Source organism: Balaenoptera borealis (assembly GCF_965194805.1).
Source record: "Balaenoptera borealis genome assembly, contig: HAP1_SCAFFOLD_905, whole genome shotgun sequence".
In the NCBI taxonomy this organism is placed as follows: Eukaryota; Metazoa; Chordata; class Mammalia; order Artiodactyla; family Balaenopteridae; genus Balaenoptera; species Balaenoptera borealis.
In genome coordinates, this window is record NW_028123299.1 from 249,927 (window position 1) to 270,612 (window position 20,686).

Genomic DNA, 20,686 nt, shown 5'->3' on the forward strand with positions numbered 1-20,686 from the left:
TTTCTATGTCCCCTGGCTTTTCTATGTTTCTGTTGAAACACTCTTGAGAAGTGTCTGATTTCGTTTTCTACATGGGTACCCTTTAAGGCTCAATACTGGAAAAGAAGGGGATCAGAGTGATCAACCCAACGTGGTATCCTAACGTAACAGTTAAGGAAAGCAACAGGCTTTGTGAGACAGCCAGTGATTTGTCCAAAGTCACACAGATAGTAAACGTCAAAGTCAAAACTGAAATTAGGTCTCCAGACGTGTAGTTCAATACTTTCCCTCATTATTCCATGCTATTTTGAATCTCCTACTTACTCAATTTAGGGGCAAAAGAAATCGAACGCAAAACTTTCCAAAGTTTCTTTTCTTACCTGACATGGTCAGAGAAGAGGAAGCATCCACTGCAGGTACAAGGGATGAGGAGACAACACTAGAGGATGTCCGAGTGGCTGCAGCTGAACGGCGCACGTGTCCAGTACAGAGGTCACTGGTTACTGGTCCAAACAGCTCCACGGAAACCCCAAGACTCTACCAAGTGGTAGTAGGTTTGGTAGGAGAGTGATGTCACAAAGCAGGCAGTTGAAAGGTATGAGAGAGCCAATAGGGAGGTCCGATCCCCAACAGGAAGGCGGGCTTGGGTGAAGAGAGTGTAGGAGAGCTAAAACAACACCTGAGTTTCTGAGCTCTGGGGAGGAAATCCTAGAAGACAGATTTACCTCCCCCAGGCTCTTCCATTAGGGAAATCATTGCCACATTTCTTACAGACGTTCATTAATACACTGAACTAAGAGTTACTTATATTCTACAGAGTATTCTATTTTATGTATCATATACTTAGAGCTATATAGATCTTCTTTAATTAATAATCCTTAGGAAGGAAAGAGCCATCTAGTTTGAACTATTACAGTTGTTCTGAAATCATATGTGTCTAATGAGTGAACTGATAGCAGCTTTTAAGGAGCCAAAGTAGGGATTAAGAAGCTCTCTTTGTAACTTGGTTCAAGAGTAGGGTGAAGTTTGTTGAGTGTACCTTGTGGAGAATGTTGTGGTCCAAGGCTCTTCTCTTTTAGTTTCTTCTCCTTGACTCCTACCTTCCTTGGGCTGGGCTAGGCTGGGGGCCAGGTTGGACTTGCGACTTAACGTTTCTCTTCCGCTTTCTCTTTTTTTTTTTTCTTCCATTATGGGCATTGCTTCGAGGACAAGCCTTGATCTTGCATTGGACGTTACTTCCTGTCACCTTCCAGCAGCAGGAGTCTTCTTTTCAGTGCTTGATGCTTCACGAAATAGACTCTGCCCGTTGGCAGCAAATACCAGAGAGCTAGGAGACAGAGCTGGTTGCAGACCTTTCCTCTTCCAGCCTTTGGTTGCAATTGTTTGGCCCATAATTTGCTAGCTCTAGTTCCTTGGGCCACACAGGTATCCTGCCATCTCCAGCTCTTGTTATATGTGAGAGACATTCTGAACACTGTCCCTTTTTCTTTGCACAGAAGTATATACAGTGTGGCAGTTACTGTAATCTCCTCCGCCTTGCAAACAGCCACTCTAGAATCTTGGACCTCTAGGACTCTCTGTCTTGCATGCTTGGGGGCAAGGCCAAGCAAAATGAAGAGGAGAATAATTAGAGAAAGAGGAGGACGTTGGTGGAGAATTGGGAGCAGGTAAGGTGAAAGGGCACAGGAGAAAAGAGATGCATGTAGACTTTTTGGTTTCTGTGGGAAACAGGTTGACACACTTGGGCCTCATTTGGTATTAACAGAACAGAGAGTTAAAGATCTAAGTAGCTAGATAGTGTGCAGCAACTGCCATGAAGTCTGTACACTGAAGAGAAGAGTCTCACATCTAGTTTTCATTTTGTTTTATGTCATAGTACCTTATTTATAGCATTCACTGGTGTGTTTGTAGAATACAGATGTTTTCAAATGCTCTGGTTTTGTCTACATGGTTATCTCCTTGTCCTGTTTGTAAGGAATCCAACATTGTAAGACATATTGCATGTTTTTCTCTTGACGATTGTTGACCTTGAAGCGTCATGAACTAACTTGAGCTGTTGGATTCTGTGGAGAAACGTTCAAAAGGGTCTGTGAAAAAGGCACTGTGGTGAGTCGCATTATGCACCCGAGCGTAAGGAGCAAGATATCTGCCACCAGCCCAGCTTGGCCTGGATTGCCTCTGTTTTAGTTCCCCTGGTTAGTGCTTTTCTCCCTAACCACTCTTGTGACTGTGATAATGTGAGTAAGGGCGGAGTTGCTAATGATCTATGTGTGAGGTAAGCTGGTTTGAGGGAGGAAATCTATGGACCTAGTCATTTTCCTTGGTGGTAAGCTTTCAGGGGTGCAGAGATGGATCTTCCTGGGGCCTTTTCTGGTCCCAGGAAGATATCGCATAGATGGGACCTCCCAAGACACACATTGAATCTTTAGGCCTGTTTTTCCTATTATGAGGTACGAACGAGTTTCTTCACTGATGGGGATGATGCTTATCTGAGAAGAAATTGTGAAAGGTGGTGTAGTGTAGAGGTGTGGCTTAAGCTTTTAAGTTTTCCTCCAGGTTTTTCCCCTAAGCTTCCTACTTCGGACGGCCTACTTACATGATACTAGTAGGTGATGTCCGGCTAACAGCTTCCTAAATATACCTGCAAGCCAGATCAGTGTCTCTTTTCTCTGTATTCCCATGGAAATCAAGAGTCCCGCCGAATTTTCCATCGAAACAGTTGATTTGTGTTGTCTCTAGGAATTCTAAAGGGCGTACCGTTGCTTCCTAACCGGTGTCATTTGGGAGATCCGCCTCTGTACGTTCAAATGATTAATTTTGAGACTTTGCTCATGTGTGCAGTAAACCCTTGAATTCCCTAAGACCTTCCTTTCCTCCATCTCCTACCCCATTAAGCCCGCTTCAGTTCATCTCCTGAATTTCTTTGGAATCTGTCAGCCAGCTCTTCCTCAACTTCCTAATACTGAACTTGCCTGTCTGTTGCGATTAGGTCCTAACTGGTGTCCATATATCTTGTTTCCTTCCAATCCACTCTTCACACAAGAAACCTTCAAAGCAAGTTGGAACGTTGCTCATAAACATCGCTCACAAGCATTGTTTTGAGAATAGAAAACACACTGTTGGCCTTTAAGACTCTGCGTGGTCTAGAATCCTCTCTGCTTCTCTAGCCCCATCTTGTGCCACTTTTGCCCTCACTTTCTATGCTTCAGATACACTGAATTAACCTTAGTTCTCACTCATCTGACAGAAGTCAGTTCAGATACTATTTTTCACTGTGATTCCTAGCATTAAGGAATTTGATTATCAGGTTTTGTATGAGGACTATTTCATCAGGGGTACAGAAGTTCTGGCCATCTCTGGTTTTGGATATCCCTTATTTGTTGAGACCTTTGCGTTGTTTGGTTGCCTTTTGTCTGTTTTCCAGATGGGAAAACAGGAACAAGGGAAGTATAGGTTATTACTAGGTGGGGTTGAACAAGTGGAGCAGCAAACTGCAAAGCAGAAAGAAGAGGGACGTACTATAGAGGGATATGACTTCCATTCTCAAGGCGCCTGCATCCTGTGCAGGGAGACAGCCTAACATAAAATGTGCCTAACAACAAATATATTGACTTCTTACTAAAAATCTCCAGTTCATAGAACCGAGGGGTTTGTACCTTCTCCTTTAAAAGTGATAGTCCTGGGACTTCCCCGGTGGTCCCGTGGTGAAGACTCTGCGCTTCCAACGCAGCAGGCGTGGGTTCAATCCCTGGTTGGGGAGCTAAGATCCCACATGCTGCGCAGCCAAAGAAATTTTTGTCGAACGTTATACTCCTGTATTGTTGGCTTTAGTGGTTTAGATTTTGTTGTACTGTTAAGAAGATTTCAGTTTATTTACCGGGAACAAACAACACATAATGTAAAAATAGTTTCCCAGAAACGATTTCCATCATTCTCTTCCTCCCTTTCTCCCGCAGACTGGTGTTTCACCTTGACAAGTTCTCTGTCATTCCATAGGAAAGCTGTCTGGCTTGGAGGTTGCAATCCCAGGGAATTTTTCATCAGCGGGGAAGTCTCCATCACTACAGAGGAATCAAGGGAGAAGTCAGTCCCTGGTAAGTGAGATGCTCCCCCTAAACACCAACACAGCAGTCGTGTACCTTTCAAGGGGTTCAGGGGCAAGATGGGCAAGGCATTTCTACTAACTCTTCTTAAGGATCACGGACAGTGCCCTATGCTACGAGGTAAGCGGTGACTGCTGTAGTTCTTACTGGTGATCCTTTCCTGTCACTGATTCTCGGCCTTCTTTGTATTTCATAGGACTGTTGTCAGTCCAATACAAAATGAGTCTTATTTTTAAAAACCTGAAATGTTTTACAGAGCCTAGCATTCTCATATAGGGTCCTTTCCATTCTCCCCACTTTCCCGAGAGGCCAAGAACACTTCACACCATGAACTAGGAGAGGGGGTAGAGCCCTTTCTGATGAAATACATCAACAAAGACAGAGCCTTAGCCTGCTTGCTCTCTGGACAGGATCTCGGACCACAAGGTCTTCAATCCTGGTATAAATGAAGGAAGTGAGGACAGTTCAACTGGCACTCTGATAACAAGAGTTCTGAAACACCTTCCGAAGAGACTATAGCAGTAGATGAGGGAAGGGAGTGCTACAGTGTGGCAGTACAGGGGGAACGATCGGCTACAGCAGTGAAAAGTGTGGTACCGATTGGTGTGCTCTCGGGATTCTTGTACATGTAGCATAGATGACCTCTACGGTGGCCCTCCCACCTTCCCACCTGCATTAGGTGTTCTTTTTTTTTGTAATTTATGTTTATGTATTTATTTACTGTTTGAACTTATTTATTCTACGTATTTATGTTTTTGGCCGCACTGGGTCTCTCATTGCTGTGCACGGGCTTTCTCTAGTTGGCGGCTAGCGGGGGCTACTCTCGGTTGCGGTGTGCGGGCATCTCATCGCGGTGGCTTCTCTTGTTGCGGAGCATGGGCTGTAGGCACGTGGGCTTCGGTAGTTGAGGCTCACGGGCTCTAGAATGCAGGCTCCGTCGTCGTGGCACATGCGCTTAGTTGCTGCACGGCATGTGGGATCTTCGCAGACCAGGGCTCGAACCCGTGTCCCCTGCATTGGCAGGCGCCACCAGGGAAGCCCTAGGTGTTCTCATATAGAGTCTAAAAACAGAGAGCACTGAGAGAAGGTAGTGGTTATTAAAGGCTCAGGATCTAAATTCTACCTGTCTCTACACCCCTTCCCAGCTGTCGATTTGACCCCATTTTTGAATGCTGACCTCATTGTTCAACTTTTCTCTGCCGTCTGTATACTCACCTTGAAAACTTGTTTCTGTGATGCGTTGAGCAGACACAGGGTGGCAGACTGCAGAGGTGGAAGCTGGTGGTCGGATATTTGTGGGCTGAATCTCCTTCAGTCCCATTCCCATTTCTGGTTGCCCAGAGGCCCTACTTCCTGTGTGTGACGCCGAGCCGTAGGATTGCGGGCAGGAGCCAAGTTCTCCATACAGTAAAGACCCCAGTGTGCCTTGGTTACAGTAATATACCTGGCTTCCTTCCTGGCAGGGAAGTGACAGGCGGCTATGCCCCTGCTTTGTTCGTGGGCCTCCTGATCCAGCAGTTCCCTTGGCTCTGCCCCTGTCGTCAGCTGCCCCTAGGATAACTCTGAGCCCTAGCCACTTCTCTGGTAGATTTCCCTATTCCCCCACTACAGTCACACCTGAATAAGGCAACTCAGACCTTTCAGAGATGTGTCCTGAACCTCTTGTTTTCTGAAATACCTATCTGGTGGTTGTGAGACTTAAGGCCAGCGTCCCCGAGAGACTTTTTCTATTTCTCCTAGTAAACCTAGACTCATCTTCTGTCACCTTCAACTCTACTCCAATTGTGTTCTTTCAACCCAGACCTCTGACCCTGCTTTTTACTTCTGCCATTTCATCCTCGCTCCTGCTTCCTTTCCTAAATCCATACGTCTCTTTTGGCCTTCCTAGCCCTGGGCCAAGTTCCTTCCTCTTTGCTCAGTTTTTACCCCTTTCCTTCATTCTCCCATCCAACTTTCAGTCCTTCCTTTCTCACGCCCCAGTTAGCAGCATCTGAAAATTCGAAAGGTTTGTTACTCGTCTATTAATTGTATTCCATTTACTTATTCAGTTCTATACCTGTCTTACCTGTGTATGGAAGAACAGCTGGTAGCCAAGGTGGCACCAAGAATCCTAGCAGCTCTCACTTGACGTATCCGTAGTAGTCGGCAATTTCCATTTCGTTTTCCCTCTCGGTGAAAAATTGCAGCTTGCCCGAAGAGGTGTATCCGGCAGCATTCTCCCGTTGTTGTTGAGCCCGCCTCTTCATGGCCTCTCGCTCTGGCCTCTGCTCTTGTTCGATGGGCTTTGACATGACTGGCTCAGGCACGTTGGGTTCCCTCCATGGAACTCGTTGCTTGCTGAAGTCTTGGAGTAGAAAGTGGGTTTGGAGCTTGGGTGGGGACTGGCGCTTATTCACAGCAGGGGGAACAGGCTCCCGCTGGAGAGGAGCGCCAGATGAAGTTTTGGAGGGTGCAGGCCTAGGAGCAGCAGACTGAGGGACACGAGGCTGGGTATGGTTGGGCCAAGCCGGTTGGGTTGGGTTGGTCACAGTTGGCTGAGCTGGTTTGGCGGGGCCTGGCAAAGAGGCAGGAGCTGGCTGGGATGAATTGGCTGCAGCAGGTTGAGCTGAGTCAGTAGAACCAGGCTGGGCACGGTAAGCCCCAGCAGGCCGATGTGAGGCCAGAGACTGTGGCCTCCGAGGAGCGGGTCGAGCTTGAGGCTTGTCCCAGGCAGAAAAAGGCAGAGGTATCAACTTGACCTTCCCAGGAGGAGGCCGCTCATACTGGGCTGGAGACGGACACTCTGTTTCAGCACTGCTGTCTGGTTTCTGGGCTTGGACTTGCGTTTTCTCAGGACCCTTCCCCTCACGTGGGGTATGCCGCCATGGCTGGATAGCTGGGGGTGGCTGGGGGTCTTTGGGGTTGCTTGACTTTCCCAAGAGCCGACAGGAAGAGCGCCCAGTTTTCGTCTCATTCTTCTTCCCCAGCGCATGAAGAACCTTCACAGACTCCAGCATGCGCACGCCAAGGGAGGTTCGAGGCTTTTGAAAGCTCTGTTGGAGAAGCTCAGTTTGGTGTTCCTTTCGCTTCGTGTGGGGGATTGCTGGCTTCTCTTCTGCCTTGACTTTGTTCCCTGACTGCTTGTTCTCCTCAGCCTTGTTTCTCCCTCTGGTCCTTTTGGTCTTTTCCTGCCCGTGGCTCTTAGTTTTGCTGATCTTTCTGGATGCAGCTTTCTGAGGTTTGCCTTGAGAGTGCTTGGCCGTGTTCACAGGAGCCCTGTCACTGACTGCAGCGTGGCATATAACCACTTCTCCCCCTAACAGGCACTCTGGATTCTTTGGCTGGATTTTGGCCTTGGGAGCGCCACTGATAGGCTCAGAGGCTTTCTGTTTGTTCTTCCTGGGTTGATCAGAGGGAACCTTTATGACACTTGGCTTTTCCTGCACCTGATTCACCTTAATGGCTCTGGTGTCTTTAGCTTTGATCACGTTGGGACCTTGGGATTGATCAAGATCTTTCAAAGGATTAAAGAGCTGGGGAAGGTGAATATCCTCCGCCAGTGTAGTAATGTCTGCAAGACCACTGCTAGGTTCAATCCCATTTTCAAGTGTCCCTAGGTCCTGACGACTCCGGCTGTTCTCTCCCAGATCAGCATTTTCAGAACCAGGCTGCTCCTCTTGGCTGAGGGGATCGGTGCAGGCCAGCGGCTGGTGAATATCAGGGATTCCTAAAGGGAGTAGTGGAGGATCTTGGTTCTCTGTTGGGATCTGGTAGGCATCCAGAGGCTTTGAAAGCTTGGTTTTGATATCATCCACGTGCTTACTCTCTATTTGTCCCTGGCTTGGAGCTGGAGGCAGGGCCAGGAGACGCCTGGCACTCTGGACTGGAGCTGTCACTGAAATGTCCCCAAGTTCAGATGGTGGGTTACTCTCAAGTATGTGGCTGTTTCTGCTACTGCAGGACTTGGGGAGTTCTTGACTTTGTGTCACACAAAACGTCTGGCTTGGAGGTTGCAATCCCAGGGAATTTTTCATCACCAGGGGGGAGGTCTCCATCCCTACAAAGGGATCAAGGGAGAAGTCAGTCCCTGGTAAGTGAGATGCTCCCCCTAAACACCAACACAGCAGTCGTGTACCTTTCAAGGGGTTCAGGGGCAAGATGGGCAAGGCATTTCTACTAACTCTTCTTAAGGATCACGGACAGTGCCCTATGCTACGAGGTAAGCGGTGACTGTTGTAATTCTTACTGGTGAGCCTTTCCTGTCGCTGATTCTCGGCTCGCTTTGTATTTCATAGGACTGTTTATAAGTCCAATACAAAATGAGTCTTATTTTTAAAAACCTGAAATGTTTTACAAAGCCTAGCATTCTCATATAGGGTCCTTTCCATTCTCCCCACTTTCCCGAGAGGCCAAGAACACGTCACACCATGAACTAGGAGAGGGGGTAGAGCCCTTGCTGATGAAATACATCAACAAAGACAGAGTCTTAGCCTGCTTGCTCTCTGGACAGGATCTCGGACCACAAGGTCTTCAATCCTGGTATAAATGAAGGAAGTGAGGACAGTTCAACTGGCACTCTGATAACAAGAGTTCTGAAACACCTTCCGAAGAGACTATAGCAGTAGATGAGGGAAGGGAGTGCTACAGTGTGGCAGTACAGGGGGAACGATCGGCTACAGCAGTGAAAAGTGTGGTACCGATTGGTGTGCTCTCGGGGTTCTTGTACATGTAGCATAGATGACCTCTACAGTGGCCCTCCCACCGTCCCACCTGCATTAGGTGTTCTTTTTTTTTTTGTAATTTATGTTTATGTATTTATTTACTGTTTGAACTTATTTATTCTACGTATTTATGTTTTTGGCTGCACTGGGTCTCTCATTGCTGTGCACGGGCTTTCTCTAGTTGGCGGCTAGCGGGGGCTACTCTTGGTTGCGGTGTGCGGGCTTCTCATCGCGGTGGCTTCTCTTGTTGCGGAGCATGGGCTGTAGGCACGTGGGCTTCGGTAGTTGAGGCTCACGGGCTCTAGAATGCAGGCTCCGTCGTTGTGGCACATGCGCTTAGTTGCTGCACGGCATGTGGGATCTTCGCAGACCAGGGCTCGAACCCGTGTCCCCCGCATTGCATTGGCAGGCGGATTCTTAACCACGGCGCCACCAGGGAAGCCCTAGGTGTTCTCATAGAGAGTCTAAAAACAGAGGGCACTGAGCGAAGGTAGTGGTTATTAAAGGCTCAGGATCTGAATTCTACCTGCCTCTACACCCCTTCCCAGCTGTCGATTTGACCCCATTTTTGAATGCCGACCTCATTCTTCAACTTTCTCTGGCGTTTGTTATACTCACCTTGAAAACTTGTTTCTGTGATGCGTTGAGCAGACACAGGGTGGCAGACTGCAGAGGTGGAAGCTGGTGGTCGGATATTTGTGGGCTGAATCTCCTTCGGTCCCATTCCCATTTCTGGTTGCCCAGAGGCCCGACTTCCTGTGTATGACGCCGAGCCGTAGGATTGCGGGCAGGAGCCAAGTTCTCCATACAGTAAAGACCCCAGTGTGCCTTGGTTATAGTAATATACCTGGCTTCCTTCCTGGCAGGGAAGTGGCAGGCGGCTCTGCCCCTGATTTGGAATCTGAGATGGTGTTCCCTGAGCAAGGCTGGCAGAAAGCGATGGATGTAGAGGGACCATGTTCTTGGCGTCTGAAGTTTTATCATACTGGGCTGCCAGAAACATGGAGGAGGCAGCTGTGTGGCGGTCAGTGAGTGCCAGAGTAAAGTCTCCGAGTGAAGAAGAATTCTTTTCAGTGCTTGCTGTGATGTCCCACTCAAGAACACCTGGATAGGAAGCAGCTGAAGTGGAGATCTGGCTGTGGTCAGTAACTCCAGATAACATAGTCGTGCTAGAATGTTGGTAAAGGTAGGCACTACCCATGAGTGTCTGGAAAGGGGTACCAGTAGCCGATGCCGAACTGACGGCAGGGGCAGAGACTCTGGAGAAGTTGCAGACACTTCGTGTTAGGGAAGTTGCATTGCTCACCACAGGAGGAGAATGCTGCAGAGAATTTAGAGTTCCAAGTAGAGATGGATGTTGGAAATTTTCTGTAAGAACAAGAGGGTCATGAAAAACTCAGGGAGGTTGAGAAATTCTCACTACGTTTGAGGAACGGCATCATCTGAAGGTTCTTGCTATCAGGACACCTCTACTATCACTACTTCCTGAGAAACCCAAAATCAGACAGTTAATGATGGCTGTAAGGACTGAGCAGTTTTCCACTCTTCTCTATTAACTGCCTGTGCTCCCATCTTGGGCACAGACGGGCAGAAGAGCCAAGTGGTGTGGTTCAGAGATTGTTCTCTAGGCTGGAAGCAACCTTCTCCCTGCCCTGTCTTTCCCTTCAGCCTGCACTCGTATTGACTTCTATGCTATTTCCTAGACTGGAAGCATTTTAGAACTAGGAGGCCCTTAGAGAACTTCGATGTTCTCAGTCTCATTTCGTGAGTAAGGAAACTGAGGCTCAGAGAGGTCGGGTTGACTTGTTCAAGTTCTCTCATTATGTTAGTATCATTACCAGGTTTCAGAACCTAAGTATCCTGACTTCCTTGCCAGGACTCCACTCTGAGCATGATACTGCCAGAAAGCAGGAGAAATAGAACTTATAATATAGGCATTTTTTTTGTCCATTAGAAAACAGTACGGCTATTACCATTGTCGTCTTCAGTGTCTCCCTTTGCTTGTGCAGTTCCCACGCTATTACCTAGAGGTGACGTACAGCTCAGTCCAACTGGTGAATTGAAAGAGTCATTTTTGCCCTCTTCAAGCCCGGTTTCTCATCCTACCTCAAAATGATTACCCGAAAGTGGATTTCTTAAGTGCTTTTGGAAAGGGAAAAGTTATCTGATTACTTCAGATTCCTCACCTATAAAGTGGTTATAACACCACCACCAATAATAATAGCAGTAATAATTAATAGATGAATAAGCTGATCTATTGCGTATGATTTATATGGAGGAAGATACAATAAGTTCTAGAAAGACAAAGAAAAATCATGACAAGCATATTACGTTAACGAAAAAGAAATCCATAGATATTAATGAAAACTGGGGTATGTGGCAAGTATCGAAGCCTAATGAATTTACTAACAAATGGCATTCTGTACCATCCATGCAATATTATGAAAGTGAATTTTGCCCACTCTATTTTAGTGAATACTATTAACCAGAAGACACGATGGAGGTGATAGAGGTGAATGAATTCCTAGCCAATGCATACAGACAGAGAAGGTATGTCAGTAAAAAATGCATAACAAGCAACAGAATGCAATAAATGTGCATGTATAGGTAGCCACAACACATATAGACAAGTATTTCAATGAAAACCGGTACGAAGCAGACAGCAAAATAATAAGTGTAAAAGAGTTTCATTATTGTGCTCCTTCATATTTTTACCCAGCAAGTAAGAGGTATTAAGCCTAGGAGAAATATATATTTCAATGAATATAGCTTATATAATAAGCAGAAAGGAAGCTTAAAATGTATCAGGAAGGTTTTTGGATTTATCCTAGAACTTAGATTAGAATCATCTTCAGCATCCAAGAAGATGGCATCCCAAAACCTCAAAAAACCATCATGCCTAGAATCCAATTAAAAAAGATTTTCAAATGTAAGAAAATCCACAGGACTCCACAATATGGTTTTCGATAAACGTGGATGTTTGTTTGTTTTGTTTCTTTGGCCGCGCCGCGTGGCCCTGGCCGTGAAAGCACCGAGTCCTAAGCACTGGACCGCCAGGGAATTCCCTAAGTGGGGGGGGGAATTAGAGATGTGGGGCTTGACTTTTTCTTCTTCTTCTTCGGTAGCTAAGCTCTACAAGCGAACGATGGCTGTTGATCAATGTGCTCTCTGTGTTAGGAAGGAAATAACTGTAAAAATGAAAAGCAGCCTTGCCTTAGAACCTACATATCACACCAAGGAAAATAGTCCTTCTGATTCAATTTAGAAGATATCACTTAAAATGTTGAATTGGTGAAATGTCTACCTAGTTTAAAAATTAGAAAGAATAAAACACTGAAAAGCAGCCCCCTAGATAACCACTGTGGTTGCTTGTTTATAGGAGGCATCATTTCTAAAACGTATTTCTAAAATGTTTATATTCAAAACTGTCAAGTGGCCAACTGTATTCAGAGAGGCAATAAAAGAAAGAAAACGGAGTATGACTTTTCTGATAAGCTGCCTTTCCCGGTGATCCCCTGTTCTGGCCTTACTTTCCTTCTTAGTCTGTTAATGTAAGGGTTTGCTACCATCAACTTGGTTTTGCCCTGCTCTGAGCAGGTTTCCCTCTGTGCTGTTTCTGCTTTAATTGAAAATCTTTGGTTCCCATCAGCATTCCATTGCAAACTCCGTTTTTCTTGAGAGCTCCTCTATGCTTTCCCTCTTCATTCTTACATTTTCTCCCATCTCTTGGTGCCTGTTGGCCTGTGCTAATGAAAACCGTCCTAAACTTCCTTACGCTCGACTCTGTGCCTCCCTGTAGAGCCCAGTACTCTCCATCCTCTCTCCCTATTCTCTCTTTTCAACTAGTCGAAATCCTAGTGGAGGGAGACCATTAGAGATGAAACATCTTGGTATATATTGCTAGTTTTCTATGTCCCCTGGCTTTTCTGTGTTTCTGTTGAAACACTCTTGAGAAGTGTCTGATTTCGTTTTCTACATGGGTACCCTTTAAGGCTCAATACTGGAAAAGAAGGGGATCAGAGTGATCAACCCAATGTGGTATCCTAACGTAACAGTTAAGGAAAGCAACAGGCTTTGTGAGACAGCCAGTGATTTGTCCAAAGTCACACAGATAGTAAACGTCAAAGTCAAAAGTGAAATTAGGTCTCCAGACTTGTAGTTCAATACTTTCCCTCATTATTCCATGCTATTTTGAATCTCCTACTCAATTTAGGGGCAAAAGAAATCGAACGCAAAACTTTCCAAAGTTTCTTTTCTTACCTGACATGGTCAGAGAAGAGGAAGCATCCACTGCAGGTACAAGGGATGAGGAGACAACACTAGAGGATGTCTGAGTGGCTGCAGCTGAACGGCGCACGTGTCCAGTACAGAGGTCACTGGTTACTGGTCCAAACAGCTCCACGGAAACCCCAAGGCTCTACCAAGTGGTAGTAGGTTTGGGAGGAGAGTGATGTCACAAAGCAGGCAGTTGAAAGGTATGAGAGAGCCAATAGGGAGGTCCGATCCCCAACAGGAAGGCGGGCTTGGGTGAAGAGAGTGTAGGAGAGCTAAAACAACACCTGAGTTTCTGAGCTTTGGGGAGGAGGAAATCCTAGAAGACAGATTTACCTCCCCCAGGCTCTTCCATTAGGGAAATCATTGCCACATTTCTTACAGACGTTCATTAATACACTGAACTAAGAGTTACTTATATTCTACAGAGTATTCTATTTTATGTATCATATACTTAGAGCTATATAGATCTTCTTTAATTAATAATCCTTAGGAAGGAAAGAGCCATCTAGTTTGAACTATTACAGTTGTTCTGAAATCAGATGTGTCTAATGAGTGAACTGATAGCAGCTTTTAAGGAGCCAAAGTAGGGATTAAGAAGCTCTCTTTGTAACTTGGTTCAAGAGTAGGGTGAAGTTTCTTGAGTGTACCTTGTGGAGAATGTTGTGGTCCAAGGCTCTTCTCTTTTAGTTTCTTCTCCTTGACTCCTACCTTCCTTGGGCTGGGCTAGGCTGGGGGCCAGGTTGGACTTGCGACTTAACGTTTCTCTTCCGCTTTCTCTTTTTTTTTTTTCTTCCATTATGGGCATTGCTTCGAGGACAAGCCTTGATCTTGCATTGGACGTTACTTCCTGTCAACTTCCAGCAGCAGGAGTCTTCTTTTCAGTGCTTGATGCTTCACGAAATAGACTCTGCCCGTTGGCAGCAAATACCAGAGAGCTAGGAGACAGAGCTGGTTGCAGACCTTTCCTCTTCCAGCCTTTGGTTGCAATTGTTTGGCCCATAATTTGCTAGCTCTAGTTCCTTGGGCCACACAGGTATCCTGCCATCTCCAGCTCTTGTTATATGTGAGAGACATTCTGAACACTGTCCCTTTTTCTTTGCACAGAAGTATATACAGTGTGGCAGTTACTGTAATCTCCTCCGCCTTGCAAACAGCCACTCTAGAATCTTGGACCTCTAGGACTCTCTGTCTTGCATGCTTGGGGGCAAGGCCAAGCAAAATGAAGAGGAGAATAATTAGAGAAAGAGGAGGACGTTGGTGGAGAATTGGGAGCAGGTAAGGTGAAAGGGCACAGGAGAAAAGAGATGCATGTAGACTTTTTGGTTTCTGTGGGAAACAGGTTGACACACTTGGGCCTCATTTGGTATTAACAGAACAGAGAGTTAAAGATCTAAGTAGCTAGATAGTGTGCAGCAACTGCCATGAAGTCTGTACACTGAAGAGAACAGTCTCACATCTAGTTTTCATTTTGTTTTATGTCATAGTACCTTATTTATAGCATTCACTGGTGTGTTTGTAGAATACAGATGTTTTCAAATGCTCTGGTTTTGTCTACATGGTTATCTCCTTGTCCTGTTTGTAAGGAATCCAACATTGTAAGACATATTGCATGTTTTTCTCTTGACGATTGTTGACCTTGAAGCGTCATGAACTAACTTGAGCTGTTGGATTCTGTGGAGAAACGTTCAAAAGGGTCTGTGACAAAGGCACTGTGGTGAGTCGCATTATGCACCCGAGCGTAAGGAGCAAGATATCTGCCACCAGCCCAGCTTGGCCTGGATTGCCTCTGTTTTAGTTCCCCTGGTTAGTGCTTTTCTCCCTAACCACTCTTGTGACTGTGATAATGTGAGTAAGGGCGGAGTTGCTAATGATCTATGTGTGAGGTAAGCTGGTTTGAGGGAGGAAATCTATGGACCTAGTCATTTTCCTTGGTGGTAAGCTTTCAGGGGTGCAGAGATGGATCTTCCTGGGGCCTTTTCTGGTCCCAGGAAGATATCGCATAGATGGGACCTCCCAAGACACACATTGAATCTTTAGGCCTGTTTTTCCTATTATGAGGTACGAACGAGTTTCTTCACTGATGGGGATGATGCTTATCTGAGAAGAAATTGTGAAAGGTGGTGTAGTGTAGAGGTGTGGCTTAAGCTTTTAAGTTTTCCTCCAGGTTTTTCCCCTAAGCTTCCTACTTCGGACGGCCTACTTACATGATACTAGTAGGTGATGTCCGGCTAACAACTTCCTAAATATACCTGCAAGCCAGATCAGTGTCTCTTTTCTCTGTATTCCCATGGAAATCAAGAGTCCCGCCGAATTTTCCATCGAAACAGTTGATTTGTGTTGTCTCTAGGAATTCTAAAGGGCGTACCGTTGCTTCCTAACCGGTGTCATTTGGGAGATCCGCCTCTGTACGTTCAAATGATTAATTTTGAGACTTTGCTCATGTGTGCAGTAAACCCTTGAATTCCCTAAGACCTTCCTTTCCTCCATCTCCTACCCCATTAAGCCCGCTTCAGTTCATCTCCTGAATTTCTTTGGAATCTGTCAGCCAGCTCTTCCTCAACTTCCTAATACTGAACTTGCCTGTCTGTTGCGATTAGGTCCTAACTGGTGTCCATATATCTTGTTTCCTTCCAATCCACTCTTCACACAAGAAACCTTCAAAGCAAGTTGGAACGTTGCTCATAAACATCGCTCACAAGCATTGTTTTGAGAATAGAAAACACACTGTTGGCCTTTAAGACTCTGCGTGGTCTAGAATCCTCTCTGCTTCTCTAGCCCCATCTTGTGCCACTTTTGCCCTCACTTTCTATGCTTCAGATACACTGAATTAACCTTAGTTCTCACTCATCTGACAGAAGTCAGTTCAGATACTATTTTTCACTGTGATTCCTAGCATTAAGGAATTTGATTATCAGGTTTTGTATGAGGACTATTTCATCAGGGGTACAGAAGTTCTGGCCATCTCTGGTTTTGGATATCCCTTATTTGTTGAGACCTTTGCGTTGTTTGGTTGCCTTTTGTCTGTTTTCCAGATGGGAAAACAGGAACAAGGGAAGTATAGGTTATTACTAGGTGGGGTTGAACAAGTGGAGCAGCAAACTGCAAAGCAGAAAGAAGAGGGACGTACTATAGAGGGATATGACTTCCATTCTCAAGGCGCCTGCATCCTGTGCAGGGAGACAGCCTAACATAAAATGTGCCTAACAACAAATATATTGACTTCTTACTAAAAATCTCCAGTTCATAGAACCGAGGGGTTTGTACCTTCTCCTTTAAAAGTGATAGTCCTGGGACTTCCCCGGTGGTCCCGTGGTGAAGACTCTGCGCTTCCAACGCAGCAGGCGTGGGTTCAATCCCTGGTTGGGGAGCTAAGATCCCACATGCTGCGCAGCCAAAGAAATTTTTTTCGAACGTTATACTCCTGTATTGTTGGCTTTAGTGGTTTAGATTTTGTTGTACTGTTAAGAAGATTTCAGTTTATTTACCGGGAACAAACAACACATAATGTAAAAATAGTTTCCCAGAAACGATTTCCATCATTCTCTTCCTCCCTTTCTCCCGCAGACTGGTGTTTCACCTTGACAAGTTCTCTGTCATTCCATAGGAAAGCTGTCTGGCTTGGAGGTTGCAATCCCAGGGAATTTTTCATCAGCGGGGAAGTCTCCATCACTACAGAGGAATCAAGGGAGAAGTCAGTCCCTGGTAAGTGAGATGCTCCCCCTAAACACCAACACAGCAGTCGTGTACCTTTCAAGGGTTCAGGGGCAAGATGGGCAAGGCATTTCTACTAACTCTTCTTAAGGATCACGGACAGTGCCCTATGCTACGAGGTAAGCGGTGACTGCTGTAGTTCTTACTGGTGATCCTTTCCTGTCACTGATTCTCGGCTTTCTTTGTATTTCATAGGACTGTTGTCAGTCCAATACAAAATGAGTCTTATTTTTAAAAACCTGAAATGTTTTACAGAGCCTAGCATTCTCATATAGGGTCCTTTCCATTCTCCCCACTTTCCCGAGAGGCCAAAGAACACGTCACACCATGAACTAGGAGAGGGGGTAGAGCCCTTTGTGATGAAATACATCAACAAAGACAGAGCCTTAGCCTGCTTGCTCTCTGGACAGGATCTCGGACCACAAGGTCTTCAATCCTGGTATAAATGAAGGAAGTGAGGACAGTTCAACTGGCACTCTCATAACAAGAGTTCGGAAACACCTTCCGAAGAGACTATAGCAGTAGATGAGGGAAGGGAGTGCTACAGTGTGGCAGTACAGGGGGAACGATCGGCTACAGCAGTGAAAAGTGTGGTACCGATTGGTGTGCTCTCGGGGTTCTTGTACATGTAGCATAGATGACCTCTACGGTGGCCCTCCCACCTTCCCACCTGCATTAGGTGTTCTTTTTTTTTGTAATTTATGTTTATGTATTTATTTACTGTTTGAACTTATTTATTCTACGTATTTATGTTTTTGGCTGCACTGGGTCTCTCATTGCTGTGCACGGGCTTTCTCTAGTTGGCGGCTAGCGGGGGCTACTCTCGGTTGCGGTGTGCGGGCATCTCATCGCGGTGGCTTCTCTTGTTGCGGAGCATGGGCTGTAGGCACGTGGGCTTCGGTAGTTGAGGCTCACGGGCTCTAGAATGCAGGCTCCGTCGTCGTGGCACATGCGCTTAGTTGCTGCACGGCATGTGGGATCTTCGCAGACCAGGGCTCGAACCCGTGTCCCCTGCATTGGCAGGCGCCACCAGGGAAGCCCTAGGTGTTCTCATATAGAGTCTAAAAACAGAGAGCACTGAGAGAAGGTAGTGGTTATTAAAGGCTCAGGATCTAAATTCTACCTGTCTCTACACCCCTTCCCAGCTGTCGATTTGACCCCATTTTTGAATGCTGACCTCATTGTTCAACTTTTCTCTGCCGTCTGTATACTCACCTTGAAAACTTGTTTCTGTGATGCGTTGAGCAGACACAGGGTGGCAGACTGCAGAGGTGGAAGCTGGTGGTCGGATATTTGTGGGCTGAATCTCCTTCAGTCCCATTCCCATTTCTGGTTGCCCAGAGGCCCTACTTCCTGTGTGTGACGCCGAGCCGTAGGATTGCGGGCAGGAGCCAAGTTCTCCATACAGTAAAGACCCCAGTGTGCCTTGGTTACAGTAATATACCTGGCTTCCTTCCTGGCAGGGAAGTGACAGGCGGCTATGCCCCTGCTTTGTTCGTGGGCCTCCTGATCCAGCAGTTCCCTTGGCTCTGCCCCTGTCGTCAGCTGCCCCTAGGATAACTCTGAGCCCTAGCCACTTCTCTGGTAGATTTCCCTATTCCCCCACTACAGTCACACCTGAATAAGGCAACTCAGACCTTTCAGAGATGTGTCCTGAACCTCTTGTTTTCTGAAATACCTATCTGGTGGTTGTGAGACTTAAGGCCAGCGTCCCCGAGAGACTTTTTCTATTTCTCCTAGTAAACCTAGACTCATCTTCTGTCACCTTCAACTCTACTCCAATTGTGTTCTTTCAACCCAGACCTCTGACCCTGCTTTTTACTTCTGCCATTTCATCCTCGCTCCTGCTTCCTTTCCTAAATCCATACGTCTCTTTTGGCCTTCCTAGCCCTGGGCCAAGTTCCTTCCTCTTTGCTCAGTTTTTACCCCTTTCCTTCATTCTCCCATCCAACTTTCAGTCCTTCCTTTCTCACGCCCCAGTTAGCAGCATCTGAAAATTCGAAAGGTTTGTTACTCGTCTATTAATTGTATTCCATTTACTTATTCAGTTCTATACCTGTCTTACCTGTGTATGGAAGAACAGCTGGTAGCCAAGGTGGCACCAAGAATCCTAGCAGCTCTCACTTGACGTATCCGTAGTAGTCGGCAATTTCCATTTCGTTTTCCCTCTCGGTGAAAAATTGCAGCTTGCCCGAAGAGGTGTATCTGGCAGCATTCTCCCGTTGTTGTTGAGCCCGCCTCTTCATGGCCTCTCGCTCTGGCCTCTGCTCTTGTTCGATGGGCTTTGACATGACTGGCTCAGGCACGTTGGGTTCCCTCCATGGAACTCGTTGCTTGCTGAAGTCTTGGAGTAGAAAGTGGGTTTGGAGCTTGGGTGGGGACTGGCGCTTATTCACAGCAGGGGGAACAGGCTCCCGCTGGAGAGGAGCGCCAGATGAAGTTTTGGAGGGTGCAGGCCTAGGAGCAGCAGACTGAGGGACACGAGGCTGGGTATGGTTGGGCCAAGCCGGTTGGGTTGGGTTGGTCACAGTTGGCTGAGCTGGTTTGGCGGGGCCTGGCAAAGAGGCAGGAGCTGGCTGGGATGAATTGGCTGCAGCAGGTTGAGCTGAGTCAGTAGAACCAGGCTGGGCACGGTAAGCCCCAGCAGGCCGATGTGAGGCCAGAGACTGTGGCCTCCGAGGAGCGGGTCGAGCTTGAGGCTTGTCCCAGGCAGAAAAAGGCAGAGGTATCAACTTGACCTTCCCAGGAGGAGGCCGCTCATACTGGGCTGGAGACGGACACTCTGTTTCAGCACTGCTGTCTGGTTTCTGGGCTTGGACTTGCGTTTTCTCAGGACCCTTCCCCTCACGTGGGGTATGCCGCCATGGCTGGATAGCTGGGGGTGGCTGGGGGTCTTTGGGGTTGCTTGACTTTCCCAAGAGCCGACAGGAAGAGCGCCCAGTTTTCGTCTCATTCTTCTTCCCCAGCGCATGAAGAACCTTCACAGACTCCAGCATGCGCACGCCAAGGGAGGTTCGAGGCTTTTGAAAGCTCTGTTGGAGAAGCTCAGTTTGGTGTTCCTTTCGCTTCGTGTGGGGGATTGCTGGCTTCTCTTCTGCCTTGACTTTGTTCCCTGACTGCTTGTTCTCCTCAGCCTTGTTTCTCCCTCTGGTCCTTTTGGTCTTTTCCTGCCCGTGGCTCTTAGTTTTGCTGATCTTTCTGGATGCAGCTTTCTGAGGTTTGCCTTGAGAGTGCTTGGCCGTGTTCACAGGAGCCCTGTCACTGACTGCAGCGTGGCATATAACCACTTCTCCCCCTAACAGGCACTCTGGATTCTTTGGCTGGATTTTGGCCTTGGGAGCGCCACTGATAGGCTCAGAGGCTTTCTGTTTGTTCTTCCTGGGTTGATCAGAGGGAACCTTTATGACACTTGGCTTTTCCTGCACCTGATTCACCTTAATGGCTCTGGTGTCTTTAGCTTTGATCACGTTGGGACCTTGGGATTGATCAAGATCTTTCAAAGGATTAAAGAGCTGGGGAAGGTGAATATCCTCCGCCAGTGTAGTAATGTCTGCAAGACCACTGCTAGGTTCAATCCCATTTTCAAGTGTCCCTAGGTCCTGACGACTCCGGCTGTTCTCTCCCAGATCAGCATTTTCAGAACCAGGCTGCTCCTCTTGGCTGAGGGGATCGGTGCAGGCCAGCGGCTGGTGAATATCAGGGATTCCTAAAGGGAGTAGTGGAGGATCTTGGTTCTCTGTTGGGATCTGGTAGGCATCCAGAGGCTTTGAAAGCTTGGTTTTGATATCATCCACGTGCTTACTCTCTATTTGTCCCTGGCTTGGAGCTGGAGGCAGGGCCAGGAGACGCCTGGCACTCTGGACTGGAGCTGTCACTGAAATGTCCCCAAGTTCAGATGGTGGGTTACTCTCAAGTATG

General features: G+C 46.9%; 1 pseudogene across 1 annotated transcript in view; it reads right to left on the reverse strand.

Moving 5' to 3' along the window:
* LOC309621708 (uncharacterized protein C2orf78 pseudogene) overlaps positions 1–13,126 on the reverse strand; it is a 62,178-nt pseudogene extending 49,052 nt beyond the window's left edge. Inside the window, exon 1 of the transcript in view lies at positions 13,043–13,126. The product of the transcript in view is annotated as an uncharacterized protein C2orf78 pseudogene (transcript). The remainder of the gene's footprint in view (positions 1–13,042) is intronic.
* Between the last annotated feature and the right edge of the window lie 7,560 nt (positions 13,127–20,686).